The following is a 24,189-nucleotide window of genomic DNA, read 5'->3' as shown; positions in this document are numbered from 1 at the left end:
TAGAGACCCCCACTGATTCCTCAATACATGAGTGCACGCACAGCATTGTACTGACGACTGGCTGTCAGTCATGCCTTACATCGCTATGTGTTCGCTAATGTCTTAGCTAGGCGCTTCTACCTTTAATTTCCGCAATAATGGGGGCCTCAGGACTCTCCCCTATCTATCAACAAGACATAAAAAGAGCATTATACGTTTAGCTGCCTTTTAAATGTATTGAAATTTGAAATGTACATGGTGACAATTACACAAATACTAGCCATAAGATATACAAGCAATATGGCCACCATTGCTCCGATTGGGATGCTCGCCAACATCTTATCCAACACCACAAGAGCGGTGTATCTGGAGCGATCTGCCATTCACTAAAATAATTAAAAAGCTGGGTGACATTGCTTACGGGATCTGTAATGGTAGCAATATTGGTTGTCACCAGATTTCCATATAAAATAATTTAAAAAAATTGCTAAAAAGGTTATTTTTAACAACTTGACAGATTTGTGGGAGAACCCCATATAATGTGATAACAAGTCTTAAGTCTTTAGTCTACAAATTGCGTTTATACTCCTTTAAGAGAACATTAAACTCACTAGCAAATGGACATGGAAAAAAAGGAAACCTAAAATAAGGTCCTGTATCTTCCAGATGATGAGATAATCTAGACGGCCGCCCGTCCACCATTAGATAGCCTGAGTTCAAAGTCTTTGGAGAAGTATGACATCCGTTGATGAAAGCTTTGCTCTACAGGCCAGGAAATGCTCTCATCTAATATTTTGCTTAGGGCTTTCATGCTCTTAGGCTCTCGTATGTGATTTACGGCACCTTTCTTGTGAACTGAACAAAGGTATGGAGGGCCACCTTTTATAATGATCGTAGAGGATAGCTATTAATGAGCACTCAAGATATTTTGCTGAGGCTTAGGTAATTATCTCAGGATATAAAGCCGTTGTGGATAATGACTCGGCGACTGTCCTTCTCATCCAAACAGCCAATGCTTTATATAGGACGAGTCTAAAGTCAGGAGAAGACCCACTTCCAATCTAAAATATTTACAACCTAGTCAAGATGGTGACTTTCGAGCTGGTGAAGAATTAAGCTGCCGCACAAAAGATCGCTGTTGGCCAAACATCCCCGACACCCCCACCCCTGTAATTGTAACTGCTCATGTGTTTTCAACTGGGAGAGGAAAGAAAGCTGCCGACAAACTCCATGTCCATTAGCTTATCTCCTCGGAAAGGAAAAGGATTGACTGAAATTTCTACAAGTTGGATTCTTCTCTTGTCTGACATCATCTGTCGGGAAGAGGTGGGATGCCCCTACACATCAACTGGAGGGCCAGCCCGACTGTCATTTAATGTGTATGGAGACCTTTAGGCGCAGGGGGGAGATATTGGGAACGTTTGGCTGTGACACACCTTGCATGGCCAAATATCATGCTTTACAGATGCTACGTCACACAATAATGAGAGAGAATGTGGTTTGGTTGTTACTCCCAACTAGCACTGCCATACTGTAGAGTTTTGCCAAGTGTTCTCTGTAGCCCCGGCTTTAGGGTACAAAAATTGCATACACACAACTAAAAAGTTATTGGAGAAAATTAACCTGGTTTGCCATTTTAAGACAGTTTTTCTCATAATTTCACAATATAGTAGAAAAATAATAAGTGTCATAAAATGTCCAAATAATAATCACCATAATAACAATGCCCAATGAAAATACTGAATTGTGTTAAGATCCCCATATTTGGCTGACAGCTGTCTCCCCTGACTCCTCCATACACAGCAATGCTCAGCTCAGGGAAGAAAAAGCTCAGCTTTTGGACTTCCAACAGGCCAGATGCTTCTCTCCCAAGACATCATGTGATAGAGAAGAGTCAGGAGGCCCCATACAAATTAGACTGTAAGCCAATCATGCCTATATTGGCCGGTTCGACCATCTGTAGCCTAATGTGTATAGGGGCGATTAGCCAGATAAAGCACTTGTGTGCAAAAAAAAGTACAAAAAGTATGACAGGACTTACACCTTTATTGCCGAACGAGAAAAATTACAATTGCAAACTTTCAGAATCCCATTCATACCATCATATAGTTGACACATAATAGTAGTAAAAAAAAGCACAAGGTCGTCTTATGACCTCTTACAAAAAAAAAAGTTACGGTAACTTTTGTTTTTATCTAAGTTCCATAAAATTGTTGGCATTAAATCTTTGTTTTAAGGGGGAAAAAAATGGCATTTAGCCTTTTCTTTAGCATGTTACAGTTTTAGCCCCCATCATGACCCATTCTGTATCTCAGAATTGAGTCCCTACTCCCTACTCATCTTATACCCCCCTGAAGATTTAATTAGAATACTTACAGTTTTAACTACTTAGGCCCATGTTAATAGTCACATTTATGTAAGCGGTTGCCTGATAGAGCCTGATGCTAATGGTGGTGGATGAAGGAGCTGGTGGCGCTGCTGTGTCCCGTCATCCGCTGCCCGTTCTCTTTCCAGCTCTCAGCAGCTTCTGAATCTAAATTCTGTCTTGGATACTTTGCAATGCATCCCCCCCTCCCTTAAAGTATTTATTGCAGCGATTGCCAAGCGGAGAGTAGACTAACGGAAATCCTCAGGGTATTTCTAAATGCTCTCTCTCTCTAAATGCTCTCTCTGTCTTGTAGGTTTTTTTTTTACAGTGATCTCAGAAAAAGTTTTCTTTTTTGCATTGAAAGAACTGGCCCGGATTTCAGGAGACGGTCCACTGTTGGGGGCGTGTTTCTGAAGAAATGATCATTGGCAAGAGGTTAAAAAATAAAAGGTGAACAGACACCAAGCTTGGATGGTTTGGATTCCGGATGCTGGGAGCTTTCGCTGTGTGGTTTACATGGAAATTATTTTAGATACATTTAACATTCACTGAACTGCTCCCATTTCAGTTCACTGGCTCTGCACAGCAAAAAAAACAAGAGAGGAGCTGCATGTGGGTCAAGTGGATTGGCACAATGAGCGGTGCGCCATTTACCCAAGGGGCCTGAAGCCACGGAAGATGGCACAGCAGACCTAGAGGGCCAAAAGTTGTTTTAATCCCTTTTTAATAAGGTGCAAGAGATAAAAAAAAAAGTTTGCACCACTAAGGTTAGATTACTTTGAACCTTAAAGTATCACTAAAACCGAGGCAGAATGTTATTATTCATATCTAATTTACGAGCCTGAATTTGCAGCCACCATAAGTCATGTTAGTGGAGTATATAAATATTGATTTATTCTGATTGATGAGAATAGGGAGTGGATGTCTAGTAACCAGCCACAACCAGAGCACGAAACGTGCGTCGGGGCTACGGCGTGTGCGTTCACCAGTAACTATTCCACATGGATAAGCACTGTTATTGGCAGTTTACGTTTATGTAGGCACTCTGACGATGTGCCTTACAGGTATTGTATGGTTGCATTTATGGATGGAGATTGTGGGAGCACCTGTGGGACACTACTCTTTGTAGAAATGACCAGCGTAGGACTGGAGTAGTTTAGGCCCACCAAAGAAAATCATTCTTGATGCCCACCATGCCTAAGGGGTACTAGTTGCAGAGTCTTCCCTTAGCTTCCATCTTGTCAAGCTGATAATCAGGGAATTTTTTCCAACTATATATCTGTCCAATCAATCACCTGATAAACCAGTAAAACGTTCATATGTTGGGTGCAATGATTTCTATGCTTGATTTAAAAACATCCTCATTGGCAGAAGATAATTTTGTGTAAACAAGTCAAGTGCTGCCGAGAACAATTATATTTCATAAGAACAGAAAGATTGCATTAATTAGACACGTGCCACATACACACACACCAGTCACATGCTAGACACAGGACACACACACCAGTTACATGCTAGACACAGGACACACACACACCAGTACTAAGAAAATATAAAGCTGCACTTTGGATTGTTTAGAATGGTAAATCTAAAAAATTGGAACTGCTTTACTGCCATAGAAAAAAATAAGTAAGTGCTATATTATGTATATGTGGAATTTTGAAAAATTGGAAATACAATATTGCTATAGGAGAATATACACACCAGTCACACGCTAAACACAGGACACACACACCAGTTACATGCTAAACACAGGACACACGCACACCAGTCACACTTTAGACACAGAATTAGAGATGGGCGGACCTCTGTATATTCGGGTCCAGTCAAACAGTTTAAAAAAAAGTTTGGGAACAATACCCGAACTCCATTCACTTGAATGGGGGACCAGGACATCAAGTGTTTGCCATGCTGTCATGTGCATGATGGCGCAGCAAACACCGCTTCTGATTGGCGATAAAATCATTACCACCAGTCAGACAGCTGCGATTCCAACGCTGTCAAATGACAGCATGAGCTCGCAGCAGTGATCGTATGTATAAAGTTTACCTCCGGTCACTGGTGTCGGCTAATGGGACTACTGCTCCCATCAGCCTACGCCTGCAGCTGCTAATAACAGCAAGAGCAGGAGCGGCTGATGGGAGTATTCATCAGTCTGTGCTCTAAATAATTAGAAAAAAAAGAAACGCATGGGTTCCTCTGTATTTTTGATAACCAAACAGGCAAAACTGACAGCTGTCAGCATTAGCAAGGCTGGTTATCAAGAACAGAGGGGTCCCCACACTTTTTTTTAAATTATTGAAATAAATAATTGCAAAAAATGACATGAGATCCCCCCCGGTTTTGCCAATCAGTCTTGCCAAAGCAGACAGCTGGGGGCTGGTATTCTCAGGCTGGTAAGGGGCCATTGTTATTGCCCACCTGGCCTAAAACAACAGACCACAGCCACCCAAAAAACGTGCATCTATTAGTTCTGCTAATTCTGGTCCTTTGCCCGGCTTTTCCCACTTGCCCTGTAGAGGTCGCAAGTGGGGTTCATATTTGTGGGGTTGATGTCACCTTTGTATTGCCCGGTGACATCAAGCCCACGGATTAGTAATGGAGAGGCGTCTATAAGACACCTATCCATTACTAATCCTATAGTCATATGGTAAATAAAGACACAGCCAGAATAAAGTTCTTTAATTGAAAGAATGACACAGACTCCTTTAATGAATCTAAATTAAACCATACTGACGACCTCACCTAATTCCACCGAAGCCCTCGTCTCCTGTAATAAAACAAAAATAAAAAACAACAATATCCCTCACCTGTCCGTTGTCCTGTCCCACGCTGTAATCCATGTCTGGGGGATAAACAGTTCTCAACCTGGACGGTGCCAAGATGCAACCTTCCAGGCTGAGATCCTCTGGTGAATGAGCTGCTGTGAGCATCGGTGAGCAGTGTTGGTGACGTCATCGAGATTGCCAGAGGTCACTGAGGATAAGTTCTCAGCCGGGCTGAACTGCGGTGACCTCGGTGAGATCACAACTAGCACAGTGAGAAAGTCGCCTGGTGCAGCTCTGAGTTCAGAGAGTTCACCGCAGTTTAGTTTGAGAAATTTCACGGACAGGCTTTTTCCTCACTCCACCCTTCTCCACATAGCCCCTCATCACCCCCCCCCCCCCGTTCTCCAAACAGCCCCTCATCATCTTTCCTTTGCAGCCCCAGTCAAGTTACATCAACCCTTTCCAAAATATATCCTCAGAGTACTCACACCGAGTCATGGGTCCTCACTACCATCTGTACTAGGGTCCATTATTCAGCCCCTCAGTCCTCTCCTCAATCCGCTCTATATTTCCCTCCTCTGAGTCCTCTCCAGCAGCCTGAGCAAAGCGCTGCTTCCTGCTATGGCCTCACCCCGTCTGGTAACATCATCCCCTTCAAAAATCACCTCAGTTCTAGACACCTGTGTTGTGTGCAGTCTCACAGTCACTGATGGAGCCGGCTGTGCTGTGAGTGCGTTATTCTACACCCGATGCCGGCCTGCACTGCTCAGCAACAAGTGACGTGAGTTGAGCACTTTCTCATCCCCTGCTGCTGTGGCTTCTACTGATCTCATTGAGCAGCTGAGAGAGCGACGAACGCAATGACATCAGTAGAAGCTGCAGCAGGTGAGAAAGTGTTCACCTCACATCACTTGTTGCTGAGCAGTGCAGACGGCCGTCACCGGGTATGGGATAACGCACTCACCGCTCTGCACCACATCAGAATACAGGGCAGAGCAGCCAAATGAAGGAGGCAGGAGTTGTGGTGCTGGCCAGGGGGTGGGCCCACTGGAGGGTTCTCCGGTTTCCCGATAGGCCAGTCCAACTCTAGAAACGATCCACCTGTTGGTAAATTGATGGTACTCACTGAAGTGTACACCGTTCGTTTGGTCCACTCCTAATACTCCATAATGCATTTTCATCTCCAAGACATAAGATGACATGGAACTTCTCTGAGCCTCAAACTATTATATATTATATAGTGATTTACAATATTTTGTACCAGGAATAGTTGATTGTCTGGGGTATTACACCTTCATCAATCAGACATTGATGATCTATCCGAAGGATGGGCCATCAACGTAAAAGTCCAGGTCAACCCCTTTAACCTCAATTATTTCTACTGCATGTGCCAAAATCCTTTAGCAGAATGTGGGCAAATCCCGGCCGATATAAAGCCATTCAGCAGAACCTGGGCCGCCTGTGTCCGCACTGCATTTTCAATCATACTTGACATATTTTTAGGATGGATATTAAGTGTGGCACACCTTTTTTGAAGACCATACCATCTCCAATGACCCAATAAACATCTTCGTAGAAAACTCAAATTAATTTTGGAGCTTCATCTAACCACAGATCATCCCAATGTCAGCCACAGGACATCATTCTTGAACATTTCCAGGATGAAGTGGTTTGTTATTGCAAGGGAAATTTGCCAACTCCCCTGGAGCCTCACAGATGTTTCAGGAGAGTTAGCAAATATGTTTTAAATAAAAAAATAAAAAAACAACAACAACTAAAAGATGGATAAAAAAAAAAAACTTTTAAACAACCAAATTCCACTCCTTCACTTTTAATTTGCCCCAGTTTTGATATATCCCAGGATCTTGCTGACAAGTCTTAGTGGACAACAAAGGAGGACCTGAAATTCCCTAAAAGGAATTAATGAAATAATTAAATTGTATTGAGAATTTAATCCGATCGTTGGATTATTTCTCCTCTAATGCAACCAGAGAGTGATCAATGTTCTCTCTAAGATAGAATTCCAGAATTGGGTCAAGGCCCTTTGTAAAGCTTCACTCCTAGAAATGACTGCTCCACAAAGGCCACGTGCAGCAAGAATATTTCCAATTTAGTATCCCATATAACAATAGCTGTATTCAGACAGTAGGAAAGGTTCCTCCGTATCTATAGATAATGGTCAACATTCCTTCAGCTACTAGTACAGGTCTAACGCCGGCTGACAGTAATTACCGTCAGGTCTCCTGTGGTCATTAAATCCTGTATCTCTGGAAGTTCAAAGCCTGTTCCTTGGCAATGTTCTTCCTTCAGGATCAAGAGAACTGCCTTGTCTCTAGGCCTCTATGATAACAATACACCAAGAAGCCGAGAGGAGCTTCACAGGGACTGAGGAAGATGGAGAACAATACTCTGCGACCGGAATTACATACCTCTGGGGAAATAATAAGAGCAGTGTAGGTGATCATGTAAAAGATTTCTTTGGCTCATCTGATATGACTCCTGTGTTGGTATTTAAGAGGCTGACCCCTTTGGACAGTCCCTATTTGTTAGAAGGGTCCTTTAATAATGAGCTGATCACAGATTATCTGGCTTCTGTGATCTCCAGGGAAGCTGTCATGTGAACCACGGACAGCATAAAAACTAGACGGGTTCCCCAATTTTATAAAAAAAAAGTGTTATAGTGAAATGTTTTGATTTGTGGAAAAAAGGTCACAGGAGCGCTGGAAGGAAAGTCAGACACAGGAATAGGGTTTAACCACAACGCATTTCGACGGAGGCTCCGTCAGCTGTGAAAAAGATCCATGTAGGATCGAAACGCGTAGCTGGATCATTAGTGCCTGCTCTGTGCATATTGTTATCCACAAGGGATTATGCCTACTGTGATATTTTAACTATTGGACAATAAAGAAATTTTTTTTTAAGGAGCTGGAACATTTACTCTTGGTATGCTGTGGATCACGCCTAGTCCTGACAGAGTTCCGAGCACCTGTGGCGGTCGGTGAGCTGGCTAGGGCTATACGCCCAAATTTTGCTTTTTCATGAACCGTAATACCCGTCATTGTAATACTGCCTCTGATAATTTGGAATAATGCTGTAAACTCTTCCTGAAAGGACAGTAAGTATGAGTCTAAAGATGTTCTGATCCGGTGACCTTAGAGCAGTATGAAAACTTTCACTGGAGTAGGTGGTAACTATACTGACCGCAAATCCTGATCTTAACACCGCAACTAGAAGTAGCCGTGGGGTGTACCTAACAAGCCCTAGACACCTCGTCACAGCCGGAGGACTAAATACCCCTAAACATGGAAATAGGAATAATATCTTGCCTCAGAGCAGAACCCCAAAGGATAGGCAGCCCCCCACAAATATTGGCTGTGAGTAGGAGAGGAAAGACACACACAGTCAGAAAACAGGATTTAGCACAAGTGGCCGCTCTAGCTAAAATAGGAAAGGATAGGACAGAGTTCTGTGCGGTCAGTATTAAAACCCTTCCAAAAATATCCACAGCAGATTATACAAAAATTCCTCCATCTAACTAAAGACGTGGAACGTATATCTGCAACTCCAGAGACTACTAAACTCAGAGTAGGAATACAATCAAAAACAAGCACACAGCTTGTGTGCCATAGAAAAAGAAACAGACACTTATCTTTGCTGAATTGGCAGATAAGCAGGAGAAGCCAGACAGAGATCAAATCCTTCCCAAGAAACATTGACAACTGGCAAGGACTAATGAGTCCTGCAAACCTAAATACTCCAGTCAGAACTGCAATCAGTAGATACACCTGTCCAGGACTGCAGCCCAGAGACAACTGCATTACCACCAACAACCACCGGAGGGAGCCCAAAAGCAGAATTCACAACAGTACCCCCCCCCCCCTTGAGGAGGGGTCACTGAACCCTCACCAGAGCCCCCAGGCCGATCAGGATGAGCCAGATTAAAGGCACGAACCAAATCAGCGGCATGGACATCAGAGGCAAAAACCCAAGAATTATCCTCCTGGCCATGGCCCTTCCATTTGACAAGGTACTGAAGCTTCCGCCTCGAAAAACGGGAATCCAAAATCTTCTCAACAACATATTCTAACTCCCCATCAACCAACACAGGGGCCGGAGGATCAACAGAGGGAACAACGGGCTCCACATATTTCCGCAATAAAGATCTATGGAAGACATTATGGATAGCAAAAGAGTCCGGAAGCGCCAGTCGAAAAGACACCGGATTAATAATCTCAGAAATCCTATAAGGACCAATAAACCGAGGCTTAAATTTAGGAGAAGATACCTTCATAGGAACATGACGGGAAGACAACCAGACCAGATCCCCAACCCGAAGCCGGGAACCAACACACCGATGACGGTTAGCAAAGCGTTCAGCCTCCTCCTGAGACACCAAATTGTCCACCACATGAGCCCAAATCAGCTGCAACCTGTCAACCACAGAATCCACACCAGGACAGTCAGAAGGCTCAACCTGCCCAGAAGAAAAACGAGGATGAAAACCAAAATTACAAAAGAAAGGCGAAACCAAAGTAGCCGAACTAACCAGATTATTAAGGGCAAACTCGGCCAATGGCAAGAAAGCCACCCAATCATCCTGATCAGCAGACACAAAGCATCTCAGGCACCAAATGAACCATCTTAGAGAACCGGTCACAAACAACCCAGATAACCGACATCCTCTGGGAAACCGGAAGATCGAAAATAAAATCCATAGAAATATGCGTCCAGGGCCTCTCAGGGACCGGCAATGGCAAAAGCAACCCACTAGCCTGGGAACAACAAGGCTTGGCCCGCGCACAAGTCCCACAGGACTGCACAAAAGAACGCACATCACGCGACAAAGAAGGCCACCAAAAGGACCTACCAACCAAGTCTCTGGTACCAAAAATGCCAGGATGACCAGCCAACACGGAACAGTGAACCTCAGAAATCACTCTACTAGTCCATCTGTCAGGAACAAACAGTTTCCCCACAGGACAGCGGTCAGGTTTGTCAGCCTGAAATTCCTGAAGAACCCGTCGTAAATCAGGGGAAATGGCAGAAAGGACCACCCCTTCTTTCAGAATACCAACCGGTCCTAAGACCTCAGGAGAATCAGGCAAAAAACTCCTAGAGAGGGCATCAGCCTTAATGTTCTTAGAACCTGGAAGGTACGAGACCACGAAATCAAAACGGGAAAAAAACAAAGACCATCGAGCCTGTCTAGGATTCAGTGGTTTGGCAGACTCGAGGTAAATCAAATTCTTATGATCGGTCAAGACCACAAGATGGTGCTTAGCTCCCTCAAGCCAATGTCGCCACTCCTCAAACACCCACTTCATAGCCAACAACTCCCGATTGCCGACATCATAATTGCGTTCAGCAGGCAAAAACTTACGGGAAAAGGCACACGGTTTCATTAAGGAACCAACAGGATCCCTCAGACAAAACGGCCCCTGCCCCAATCTCAGAAGCGTCAACCTCAACCTGAAACGGAAGAGAAACATCCGGTTGGCGCAACACCGGAGCAGAAGTAAATCGACGTTTAAGCTCCTGAAAGGCAGAGACAGCCACAGAGGACCAATTCGCCACATCAGCGCCTTTCTTCGTCAAATCGGTCAAGGGTTTAACCACGCTGGAAAAATTAGCAATGAAACGGCGATAAAAATTTGCAAAAAACAAAAATTTCTGAAGGCTCGTCACGGATGTGGGCTGAATCCAATCATGAATGGCCTGAACCTTAACCGGATCCATCTCTATCGACGAGGGAGAAAAATAAAGCCCAAAAAAGAAACCTTCTGCACCCCAAAGAGACACTTAGACCCTTTCACAAACAAAGCATTGTCACGAAGGATCTGAAATACCATCCTGACCTGTTGCACATGAGACTCCCAATCATCGGAAAAAATCAAAATATCGTCCAAATATACAATCAAGAATTTATCAAGATAAGTCCGGTAGATATCATGCATGAAGGACTGAAAAACAGATGGAGCATTAGTGAGCCCGAATGGCATCACAAGGTATTCAAAATGGCCTTCGGGCGTGTTAAACGCAGTTTTCCATTCATCACCCTGCTTAATACGAACAAGATTATATGCCCCCCGAAGGTCAATCGTCGTAAACCAACTAGCTCCCTTAATCCTAGCAAACAAATCGGTAAGCAAAGGTAAAGGGTACTGAAACTTGACCGTGATTTTATTCAAGAGGCGATAATCAATACAGGGTCTCAAGGAACCATCTTTTTTAGCAACAAAAAAGAACCCCGCTCCCAACGGTGAAGAAGATGGCCGAATATGCCCTTTCTCCAAAGACTCCTTAATATAGCTCCGCATGGCGGTATGTTCAGGCACAGACAGGTTGAAAAGTCGACCCTTAGGAAACTTACAGCCTGGAATCAAGTCAATAGCACAATCGCAGTCCCTGTGCGGTGGAAGGAAACTGGACTTGGGCTCATCGAATACATCCTGAAAATCAGACAAAAACTCTGGAATTTCAGAAGAGGAAGAAGAGGAGATTGACATCAAAGGAACATCATTATCAACCCCCTGACAACCCCAACTAGTCACAGACATGGACTTCCAATCCAACACAGGATTATGTACCTGCAACCACGGAAAACCCAGCACGATAGCATCATGCAAATTATGCAACACCAGAAATCGACAATCTTCTGATGGGCTGGCGCCATGCGCATGGTCACCTGTGTCCAAAACTGGGGCTTATTTTTAGCCAAGGGTGTAGCATCAATGCCCCTTAAAGGAATAAGGTTCTGCAAAGGCTGCAAGGGAAAACCATAACGCCTGGCAAACTCAAAGTCCATTAAGTTCAAGGCGGCGCCTGAATCCACAAACGCCATGACAGAAAATGATGACAATGAGCAGATCAAGGACACAGATAACAGAAATTTAGGTTGTACAGTACTGATGGTAAATGAACTAGCGATCCTCTTTGTCCGCTTAGGGCAGACTGAAATGACATGAGAAGCGTCGCCACAATAATAACACAACCTATTCTGACGTCTGAATCCTAGTCGTTCCGTTCTAGACAGAATCCTATCACACTGCATTGGCTCAGGAGTCTGCTCTGAGAACAACGCCACAGCGTGCACAGTTCTGCGCTCCCGCAAGCGCCGGTCAATCTGAATGGCCAGAGACATAGAATCACTCAGACCGGAAGGCGTGGGAAACCCCACCATAACATCTTTACCGGATTCAAAAAGACCCTTTCTGAAAATTGCCGCTAAAGCATCATTATTCCATTTAGTCAACACAGACCATTTTCTGAATTTCTGACAATACAATTCTGCCGCCTCTAGACCCTGAGACAAGGCCCACAAGGTCTTCTCAGCTTGATCCACAGAATTAGGTTCATCATATAATAATCCTAAAGCCTGAAAAAAGGAGTCTACATTAAGCAAAGCCGGATTCCCAGATTCCAGGGAAAACGCCCAATCCTGCGGGTCGCCACGCAGCAGGGAGATGACGATTTTAACCTGCTGAATGGAATCACCAGAGGATCGAGGTCTCAGAGCAAAAAATAGTTTACAGTTGTTTTTAAAACTCAAAAATTTGGACCTGTCTCCAAAAAAAAAAAATCAGGAGTAGGAATCTTCGGCTCTAAAACAGGAGTTTGAACAATATAATCAGAAATACCCTGTACCCTAGCAGCAAGCTGGTCTACACGAGAAACTAATTCCTGAACATCCATGCTTGCACAAGGCTCCTCAGCCACCCAGAGATAAAGAGGGAAGAGAAGATAAAGCAGACTGAAGGAAAAAAAAATGGCTCAACACCTTTCTTCCCTTCTTCTGAGATGCATTTAACTCATTATTGGCCAGTTGTACTGTTCTGATCCGGTGACCTTAGAGCAGTATGAAAACTTTCACTGGAGTAGGTGGTAACTATACTGACCGCAAATCCTGATATTAACACCGCAACTAGAAGTAGCCGTGGGGTGTACCTAACAAGCCCTAGACACCTCGTCACAGCCGGAGGACTAAATACCCCTAAAGATGGAAATAGGAATACTATCTTGCCTCAGAGCAGAACCCCAAAGGATAGGCAGCCCCCCACAAATATTGGCTGTGAGTAGGAGAGGAAAAGACACACGCAGGCAGGAAACAGGATTTAGCACAAGAGGCCGCTCTAGCTAAAATAGGAAAGGATAGGACAGAGTTCTGTGCGGTCAGTATTAAAACCCTTCCAAAAATATCCACAGCAGATTATACAAAAATTCCTCCATCTAACTAAAGACGTGGAACGTATATCTGCAACTCCAGAGTCTACTAAACTCAGAGCAGGAATACAATCAAAAACAAGCACACAGCTTGTGTGCCATAGAAAAAGAAACAGACACTTATCTTTGCTGAATTGGCAGATAAGCAGAAGCCAGACAGAGATCAAATCCTTCCCAAGAAACATTGACAACTGGCAAGGACTAATGAGTCTTGCAAACCTAAATACTCCAGTCAGAACTGCAATCAGTAGATATACCTGTCCAGGACTGCAGCCCAGAGACAACTGCATTACCACCTACAACCACCGTAGGGAGCCCAAAAGCAGAATTCACAACATAAAGAAAAGACTTCATGGCCAGTGTGAAAATTTCAAGATTACCTTTGTTTTTCATGATATGAAAAACAACAAAAAAAACATGTTAACACAAAAACCTGATATAAACAAACAGGTCATTTCCTGATTATTGCTTCCTTTTTAAAATGTTCTGTTGAATACTCCATAAAGCAGGGTTCAATGGGGGAACGTTTCTTCTTGCAGAGAGTGTCAAGTATAAGAAGACTCAAAGGCCATTCAATGCTCTTCGGGGAATTTAAATATACAAATAGCCTCTTCAGAGAGGAAAAGGACTTGATCTTTAGTGTCACCTTTTGGGTGCAGCAATCCTAAAAGTCAATATTGACACTTTAAATGGCCTTGAAACATGACTTAGGGTAAGAAGCCAAAACAAACTCCATTTTAAGACATGTGTTTCAGGATGTTTGCCGCTCCTCAGTGCAATGCACAAAATCTGATTTGGCTGTAAAAGAAGCCTCTGACTGGGTTCTAAAGAGGGAACCTATCTCCTTGCAGAGAGTGCTAAGCTGCTGTGAGGAGACTTACAGGCCATGCAATACTCCCCATGGAATATAACCAGCACAAGCCTATTCTCTTTTGTATTCAAATTCTGCTAATAATCGAGAATACTGATTTAAAAAAAAATACCTACGTTTTTGGCCTATTTACATGGCACTCCTGTTATAAAGTTGCCCATAATTTTGGCAATGATGAAAAATTGTCCCGGGATGGAGAGGGATAACCCCATTTAGCTTGTGCTACGTGGTTCCACTCACTGTTTTATGTATACCCACACAGGCACTATAGACTTTGCAGCAAATCTTTAGTAAAACATGGCACAACTGAAGTTGCCAGTTTGATATTCAACTTCGAAGGACATTTGCATTTGAAAAAAAAAAGAAAAACAAAACTTATTTTGCAAACTTTCATTGAGAAAGCAGCTGAAAGAAAATATATATTCCACAATACATTTCTCTTTAAACTCATGCATACGACTTAAAGACACAATGAAAGAATAACATGTGTCAACAGATCGGATAATGAGTCTGCTCAGCATTCAGAAAGCGGCTTGAATGGGAAAGCAGAAATGTTTTGTAACAGATGTATTTCTTCAGCCGACTATTGTAAAATTTCGCTGAGCATCTCTCGCTGTAGACCATTCTGAATCTCTCGGCAGCCTACATGCTCCTTTGTGCTGGATTCGATTCTCGTGACTTTCCGATTCAGATGGTTGATGAAGAAGTTTTTTTTTATTATACAACCTGGCAGTAAGTTTTCAACCGCCTTGAGTCACAATCCTAAGGGAAAAAGGATCTTAGGTTTACAAACAACTGCCCTAATATATCTCCAAACACCTCCACACAACGCCCACATAATAGTGCTATTCAGCGGCCAAATATTACTACCGTACAATGCACAAATACCGCCAGTGTTTAATCCCACATAGCACTTTTGAATATTTTCCACATAATAGTATCACCATACAATGCCCAAATAATAGAGCTCCATGCGGCGGGCAACCATATCACCATACAATGCCCAAATAATAGAGCTCCATGCGGCGGGCAACCAAAATGGTATGTGATGCATACTAATATTTGCAATTGGCAATAAGAATTTATAGTCTTGTCGCCATATCGCTGATACAGACTCCCCTTCCACATTTAGCTGATGCATGCAAGACATTTCTGAAAGGACCGCCACTGATGTCACAGACCGCTTCTCTCCACTTACTGGACTATTTTATACACTTTAATACATCTTATTACTGGCCTGACCAAATTGATACATAGGGGCAGCAGTATAGAATATTCTTGTACATAACTATCGAGTTGGGAAGCGCATGCTCATGTTCGTTTTGCTTCAAACTGGCTTCCATGGAGAAGATTTCGTTCAGCTGCTCCTTAATATTGCTACTAATGTCTTCTCAATAACGAGAATTTGTGCTACCGTACTGCTTGTTTTTTAGTGCTATAACCACGTGTACTTGAACTGTTATGTTCACTGCTCCCCCATCCCCCTTTTTCCCTATTTTGTCCCTTCTAACTATTATTCCTCAAACCATACCCCCCCCCCCCTCCTTTCCCAACCCTTCCTTCCTTACCCCCCACTTCCCTTTCCTCTCCTACCATTTTTCAAAGTTGGTGGCCTGGATTCGATTGCTGCCATTGTTAAAACAGTTATGTTTTATTTATTTACTTATTCTAACATTGCATGAATGTAATGTTTCCAGCTTCTACCTTAAATAAAGAATTTACAAAAAAAAAAGAATATTCTTGTACATAGGAGCAGTATTATAGTAGTTATATTCTTGTACATAGGGGCAGTATTATAGTAGTTATATTCTTGTATATAGGGGCAGTATTATAGTAGTTATATTCTTGTATATAGGGGCAGTATTATAGTAGTTATATTCTTGTATATAGGGGCAGTATTATAGTAGTTATATTATTGTACATGGGGCAGTATTATAGTAGATATATTCTTGTACATAGGGGAAGTATTATAGTAGTTATATTCATGTATATAGGGGCAGTATTATAGTAGTTATATTCTTTCATATAGGGGCAGTATTATAGTAGTTATATTCTTGTACATAGCAGCAGTATTATAGTAGTTATATTATTGTACATGGGGCAGTATTACTGTAGATATATTCTTGTACATAGGGGACGTATTATAGTAGTTATATTCATCTATATAGGGGCAGTATTATAGTAGTTATATTATTGTACATGGGGCAGTATTATAGTAGTTATATTCTTGTACATAGGAGCAGTATTATAGTAGTTATATTATTGTACACGGGGCAGTATTATAGTAGATATATTCTTGTACATAGGGGAAGTATTATAGTAGTTATATTCATGTATATAGGGGCAGTATTATAGTAGTTATATTCTTACATATAGGGGCAGTATTATAGTAGTTATATTCTTGTACATAGCAGCAGTATTATAGTAGTTATATTATTGTACATGGGGCAGTATTATAGTAGATATATTCTTGTACATAGGGGAAGTATTATAGTAGTTATATTCATCTATATAGGGGCAGTATTATAGTAGTTATATTATTGTACATGGGGCAGTATTATAGTAGTTATATTCTTGTACATAGGAGCAGTATTATAGTAGTTATATTCTTGTACATCTGGAGCAGTATTATAGTAGTTATATTCTTGTACATAGGAGCAGTATTATAGTAGTTATATTATTGTACATGGGGCAGTATTACTGTAGATATATTCTTGTACATAGGGGACGTATTATAGTAGTTATATTCATCTATATAGGGGCAGTATTATAGTAGTTATATTATTGTACATGGGGCAGTATTATAGTAGTTATATTCTTGTACATAGGAGCAGTATTATAGTAGTTATATTATTGTACACGGGGCAGTATTATAGTAGATATATTCTTGTACATAGGGGAAGTATTATAGTAGTTATATTCATGTATATAGGGGCAGTATTATAGTAGTTATATTCTTACATATAGGGGCAGTATTATAGTAGTTATATTCTTGTACATAGCAGCAGTATTATAGTAGTTATATTATTGTACATGGGGCAGTATTACTGTAGATATATTCTTGTACATAGGGGACGTATTATAGTAGTTATATTCATCTATATGGGGCAGTATTATAGTAGTTATATTATTGTACATGGGGCAGTATTATAGTAGTTATATTCTTGTACATAGGAGCAGTATTATAGTAGTTATATTATTGTACACGGGGCAGTATTATAGTAGATATATTCTTGTACATAGGGGAAGTATTATAGTAGTTATATTCATGTATATAGGGGCAGTATTATAGTAGTTATATTCTTACATATAGGGGCAGTATTATAGTAGTTATATTCTTGTACATAGCAGCAGTATTATAGTAGTTATATTATTGTACATGGGGCAGTATTACTGTAGATATATTCTTGTACATAGGGGACGTATTATAGTAGTTATATTCATCTATATAGGGGCAGTATTATAGTAGTTATATTATTGTACATGGGGCAGTATTATAGTAGTTATATTCTTGTACATAGGAGCAGTATTATAGTAGTTATATTATTGTACACGGGGCAGTATTATAGTAGTTATATTCATGTATATAGGGGCAGTATTATAGTAGTTATATTCTTACATATAGGGGCAGTATTATAGTAGTTATATTCTTGTACATAGCAGCAGTATTATAGTAGTTATATTATTGTACATGGGGCAGTATTACTGTAGATATATTCTTGTACATAGGGGACGTATTATAGTAGTTATATTCATCTATATAGGGGCAGTATTATAGTAGTTATATTATTGTACATGGGGCAGTATTATAGTAGTTATATTCTTGTACATAGGAGCAGTATTATAGTAGTTATATTATTGTACACGGGGCAGTATTATAGTAGATATATTCTTGTACATAGGGGAAGTATTATAGTAGTTATATTCATGTATATAGGGGCAGTATTATAGTAGTTATATTCTTACATATAGGGGCAGTATTATAGTAGTTATATTCTTGTACATAGCAGCAGTATTATAGTAGTTATATTATTGTACATGGGGCAGTATTACTGTAGATATATTCTTGTACATAGGGGACGTATTATAGTAGTTATATTCATCTATATAGGGGCAGTATTATAGTAGTTATATTATTGTACATGGGGCAGTATTATAGTAGTTATATTCTTGTACATAGGAGCAGTATTATAGTAGTTATATTATTGTACACGGGGCAGTATTATAGTAGATATATTCTTGTACATAGGGGCAGTATTATAGTAGTTATATTCTTACATATAGGGGCAGTATTATAGTAGTTATATTCTTGTACATAGCAGCAGTATTATAGTAGTTATATTATTGTACATGGGGCAGTATTATAGTAGATATATTCTTGTACATAGGGGAAGTATTATAGTAGTTATATTCATCTATATAGGGGCAGTATTATAGTAGTTATATTATTGTACATGGGGCAGTATTATAGTAGTTATATTCTTGTACATAGGAGCAGTATTATAGTAGTTATATTCTTGTACATCTGGAGCAGTATTATAGTAGTTATATTCTTGTACATAGGGGGCAGTGTTGTAGAAGTTATAGCCTTGTATATAGGGGGTAGAATTTTAGTAGTTCTATTTTTGTACATGGGGGTTGTATTATAACAGTTATTTTCTTGTCCATTGGAGAATGAATAATAGTAGTAGGCAGCATTAGTATTATACCTTTCTATATAAAAAGCAGGAGCAAAGTAGTATTATACTACTATAGTTGTTAAAGCTAGGCAGGTCAATGAAAATTACGTGTTTATCAATTATATACACATTTAATGTTGGTGACTAAAAAACGTATTTGGCTCTTGTATTTTTTAGCTTAATAATGCATTTTACTTATAATCTGAAGTATTGCCAAATAGTTTGAGGTCGCATGCTACACACTCAGCTTGTTTATCGAATGCTTCGGAAGAGGGGCAGGAAGTTTAGGCCCTAAGCAACTGCCAAGTTTGCCATCCCCTGAAGTCTGTATAACACTACAAGCTACGATTCCACTATATGAATTTATAACACTTGCATTTTATGACACAATATAAATGTGAATCATGTATTTTATTCCATATAATACATTATATATTCTCATGAAATAAGCTCAAAGGTTAATGATAATTATTTTTGTAAACTCCAGATTCTATAAAATGTGTCTGGAGAGTCATTTTCCCCTAACACGTTTCCACAAATCAACCATACGGCTGAATGCAGTGATTTAACGCGGATCAGTTCACCTTCCCAAGTGTTTGTTGTGAAAGGTAAATACATTTTCATGATATAATTTTCACTCCGTCACTTTCATTGCATTTATTTAATGGAACCTGAGATCAAAGTTACAGTAAGAAACCCATCGGACAACAGAGTACAGGCTGGCTGGACCAGTTCAGGGATAAGCCGCTTCGGCTCAATGTAGCCTGTGTACCATAAATTTAAAGGGAAAAAAAAGAAAAAAAAAGAATCGCTGATAGTTGAGATAAATAAAGGTGTTTGAGTTAATGCTGCGGAGGAAAATCACCGATCACATTATAACTCTATTTTTTGACCGTGAGAGCAGAACATAACAAATTAATAACCTATACGGTGACATTACGGGACTTGTAAAGGGTTCTCGGTGGCCGTGAACCCAATTAAAACTCCAGTGAATAAATCAATGTAAGCATATTAGCCATGGACAGTTTCCATGGAGTGTTTTATACCAGCTCTGGGCAGCACTTGTAAGACTGTCAGAGATTTAGCAGATACCTATGAAACAACAGACACCGTGGCTGGCTAATAGTGGACATTAAAAATAAATAAGGAAATAAATACAGAAGGAACGTAAATAAATACCCTTTACAATCTTGGCACCACGTGCATTCGGGCAGAAGGCTGTCTCGGTGGGTAGCTTTGTAGGATATCTCCACCATGTTTGTTTTCGTTTCCTTCAAGACCACCAGAGGAGACCCAGGAACACAGAACAGGTGCGTGACCCCACTGGACAGCACAGGTTCTTTGGTGCTGAAATCTATAATTATTTGATGACTCGGGATCCCCTGAGTAGTATAACTACCTGGAGAACATGAAAGTGGTGTCTCCCCACCCCAATGTAGCTATACTACATATACCTTATTTTATTAGGTGTACCCCTTCATTATTGAGTGCTTGTATGCATGGATTGTTTTAGGGGATTGCCGTTCATAATTAGGTTATTGCTATTTGCTCTATTTACCATTGAAGCCAGGTGAATCAAGGCAATATTTATCACATTATTTACTAACAAAAAAAAAAATGTTCCTACCATGCTGATAGCTTTGGCTGTGTGTGTACCTGGTTAGAAATACGTCTGTGGAATTTTGTGGTGTCTCCTGGTGTGAGACATTTTCTGCTTTTTTAACTTTCTTTTTTCTACTGTCATCATTTTTTAAAGGATTATTAATAAATATTGTTTCTTTTACACATTCTGGATCTCTTTGTGCTTCAATTGAGGACTGTCAGTAGAAGAGTGACTATATGATTATGTTTGAAGTGCCAGTCCTACATGAATTTTGGACACATCCTTGTTGCTAATTAAGTCACAATATAAGTTGCATAGATCTTACATAGATCTTAGACCTGTTGAGGCTAGTGAAAATCCATGTTAGTATTAATTATTGAGAATTTTATAAGTCCATCTAAATAGTGGGAGAGCACATGTATTCAGTCACCGTACACCCTGCCTGACAGCTGCGGCATGTACTGAGCAGTGTGAAAGGTCAGTAGGAAGGAGGGACCCTGAGGGAAATGTCAATCAAGTGAGCAAATATTCAAAAGCAGCAGGGAGGAGGAACGCTGAGGAGCTGTCAATATGACGGTCACCAAAAATTCAGAAGAAACATGGAGGAGGGACAGTGAGGAATTGTCAATCAGGCTCAAAGCAGCAGAGAGGAGGAATGCGGAGATGTCAATATGGCTAGGTGAGCGAAAATTCAGAAGCAGCAGAGAGAGAGGAGGGACACTGAGGAACTCAATATGGCTAGGTGAGTAAAAGTTCAGAAGAAGCACGGTGCGGAGAAGTTGTCAATATGGCTAGATCAGCAGAGATTCTGAAGCAGCAGGGAGGAGGGACATTGAGGAGCTGTCAAAACAGGCTAGGAGGGCAGAAATGAATTTACACTTTCAGCTAAATTATATAGCCATTCTGACACTAATCTTCAAAGTAACTACACCAGCCTCATCAGAATTAGGAAATCTAATGACAGGTCCACTTTTAATAAAATTTGAGGCAGTCACAGAAGGGTTAACAAACGATCACTGCAATTTTCATCTAATATGTCTACACTTCTGGCTGTTGTCTAGGACTCTGGTTCGGTTTCATCGATTTAGAAATATCTTCCTGTTTTGCTGCTTCACACCAAAGTTACCACTTAATTTTTCTATCATAATTTGCAAAGGAAAAAAAAAATCTTACACCTTCTAATTCTGAATCTCAGCTCCCAGGCATCTCTTGAGAAGCAGCACTTACTTCACTTATTCCGACGTGCGTCTCCTAAAAATCTCCATGTAAATTGTCATTCCGCTGTCCCAATTCAGCACATTAGTCTACGTAGACATGATAAATGAATGCAGCAGAAGACCAGGGCTTGGAAGAGCAAACATGGACGTCTCTATCGTTACTGAATAGAAAATGCTGCATGCATAGATTTCTATAATTTCAGGGTAAACTCGCAGTAACAGAACTTTGGCAGCACTAGGCCCTGTGAGGCCTTTACTTAGTCTCTTAGGTATCGATTTTGTCGGAAGGGGGTCAGAATTCTGCCCACAGTTTCTAAGAGATGACCAACAAATCGCCCCATATCACTCAGCCATACAGATAGGACACAGTAACTGAAGGGCCCCATACACAAGACAGAGCTGCTGGCTGAACAATCGGCTGACAGCTACCATCCCATACACAAGTGCGATCCGATGGTTCAGCACTTGGGAGATGAAATTCAACAGGTCAGATCCTTCTCTCTCCCGACATAATCTATCAGGGGAGAGTAAGAAGGCCTCAGCACAAATTAAATGATTGGAGGGCTCGGATGACTTTTTACTTAACGTGTATATGAAAAAGCTTAGAGCAGGAAAAATAATTGTCATAAGTAATCACTTAATCCCTAAACCAGGGATTCAAGCTTCAGGAGGCTAATTTGCATATTCCAGGTGCCTTCTGGGAGAAGCGAAGTCTCCCTAAGCTAGAAGATCGTTGGGTACAGCCGGGACCAGCTGCTTCGAAAGCATCACCAAACCAGGGATTCAAGCTTCAGGAGGCTAATTTGCATATTCCAGGTGCCTTCTGGGAGAAGCGAAGTCTCCCTAAGCTAGAAGATCGTTGGGTACAGCCGGGACCAGCTGCTTCGAAAGCATCACCAAACCGCGCGCCTTACGGCGCGCAAATTTTTGCCTGTAGGACATTATTGCAAGAGAGCTTGGCTGAGTAGATTACACAAGAAGGAAAACACACAGCAAGTCAGCAGGATCTAGGAGCAACATGGCAGATGTGACAACCTACATGGTGAGCTGCAGCATGTGCTACATGTTCACAGATCGACCAGAAGAAGAATCCAATTTCACCTGTCAGAAGTGTAGACTAGTGGCCCTTTTAGAAGAAAAGGTGCGGGGTCTGGAAGAAAGAATAGCAACTTTGAAACTCATCAAAGAGAATGAAGACTTTCTAGACAGAACAGAAGCATCTCTACTGGTCACAGAAGGTGAAAAAAGTGTCAGAGAACCTCCAAAAGCAGATGAGTGGAAGCATGTGACCAAAAGAAGCAAGAAGACCATGGAGAAATCACCAACCACACAACTGAAGAACCGATATCAAATCTTTGTAGAGGATGAAGATGGCACACCTAAGAATGAAGCAATACCAGCAAGCAAAAAAGAAAAGGGCACACAGCAACAAGTGACAGCAAAAAGTACAGCCAAGAAGCAACGAAGAGTGGTGGTGGTGGGAGACTCACTACTGAGAGGCACAGAAGCAGCCATCTGCAGACCGGACATAACTGCAAGAGAAGTATGCTGCCTTCCAGGTGCGATGATCAAGGATGTGACCGATAGGATACCAAAGCTCTTCAGCTCCAAGGACGTCCACCCATTTCTTCTGATACATGTTGGCACCAATGACACGGCAAGGAAGGACCTACCGACAATCTGCAAGGACTTTGAAGAGTTGGGGAAGAAAGTAAAGGAACTGGATGCACAGGTAGTTTTTTCTTCTATCCTTCCAGTAGACGGGCATGGCACCAGGAGATGGAACAGGATCCTTGATGCAAACAACTGGCTAAGACGATGGTGCAGACAACAAGGATTTGGATTCCTGGACCACGGTGTGAATTACTGGTATGATGGACTCCTCGCCAGAGACGGACTACACCTCAACAAACCTGGGAAACACACATTCGCCAGAAGACTCGCTACACTCATCAGGAGGGCGTTAAACTAGAAGAAGAGGGGACGGGAAGAAAAACATTAGACTCGAACAAAGACGACCCAGGAAAACATACTCAGAAAGGAGGTAAGAACATTTCTAAAACAATCCACAGTGAGGAGATTGGAACAAAACAAAATCCTCTAAACTGCATGCTCGCAAACGCCAGAAGCCTGACAAACAAGATGGAAGAACTAGAAGCAGAAATATCTACAGGTAACTTTGACATAGTGGGAATAACCGAGACATGGTTAGATGAAAGCTATGACTGGGCAGTTAACTTACAGGGTTACAGTCTGTTTAGAAAGGATCGTAAAAATCGGAGAGGAGGAGGGGTTTGTCTCTATGTAAAGTCTTGTCTAAAGTCCACTTTAAGGGAGGATATTAGCGAAGGGAATGAGGATGTCGAGTCCATATGGGTTGAAATTCATGGAGGGAAAAATGGTAACAAAATTCTCATTGGGGTCTGTTACAAACCCCCAAATATAACAGAAAGCATGGAAAGTCTACTTCTAAAGCAGATAGAT

At 41.3% G+C, this 24,189-nt stretch overlaps 1 protein-coding gene across 7 annotated transcripts in view; it reads right to left on the bottom strand.

Moving 5' to 3' along the window:
- Window positions 1–24,189, bottom strand: part of GPSM1 (G protein signaling modulator 1) — a 314,757-nt gene that overhangs the window by 75,995 nt on the left and 214,573 nt on the right. The window contains exon 1 of one of the 7 annotated variants that reach the window (XM_069748159.1): window positions 2,356–2,498. The exons of 5 other annotated variants lie outside the window; for them this stretch is intronic. The gene's annotated coding sequence lies outside the window, so the exon portion shown is untranslated. Of the gene's footprint in view, window positions 1–2,355; window positions 2,499–24,189 lie in introns of those variants that run through there. One more of the 7 variants, XM_069748160.1, reaches the window with a different exon arrangement.

The sequence above is a fragment of the Ranitomeya imitator genome, chromosome 2 (genome assembly GCF_032444005.1).
Source record: "Ranitomeya imitator isolate aRanImi1 chromosome 2, aRanImi1.pri, whole genome shotgun sequence".
Classification (NCBI taxonomy): Eukaryota; Metazoa; Chordata; class Amphibia; order Anura; family Dendrobatidae; genus Ranitomeya; species Ranitomeya imitator.
Note: the sequence above shows the minus strand (reverse complement) of the source record. Positions and strands in the feature narration are given on the sequence as shown.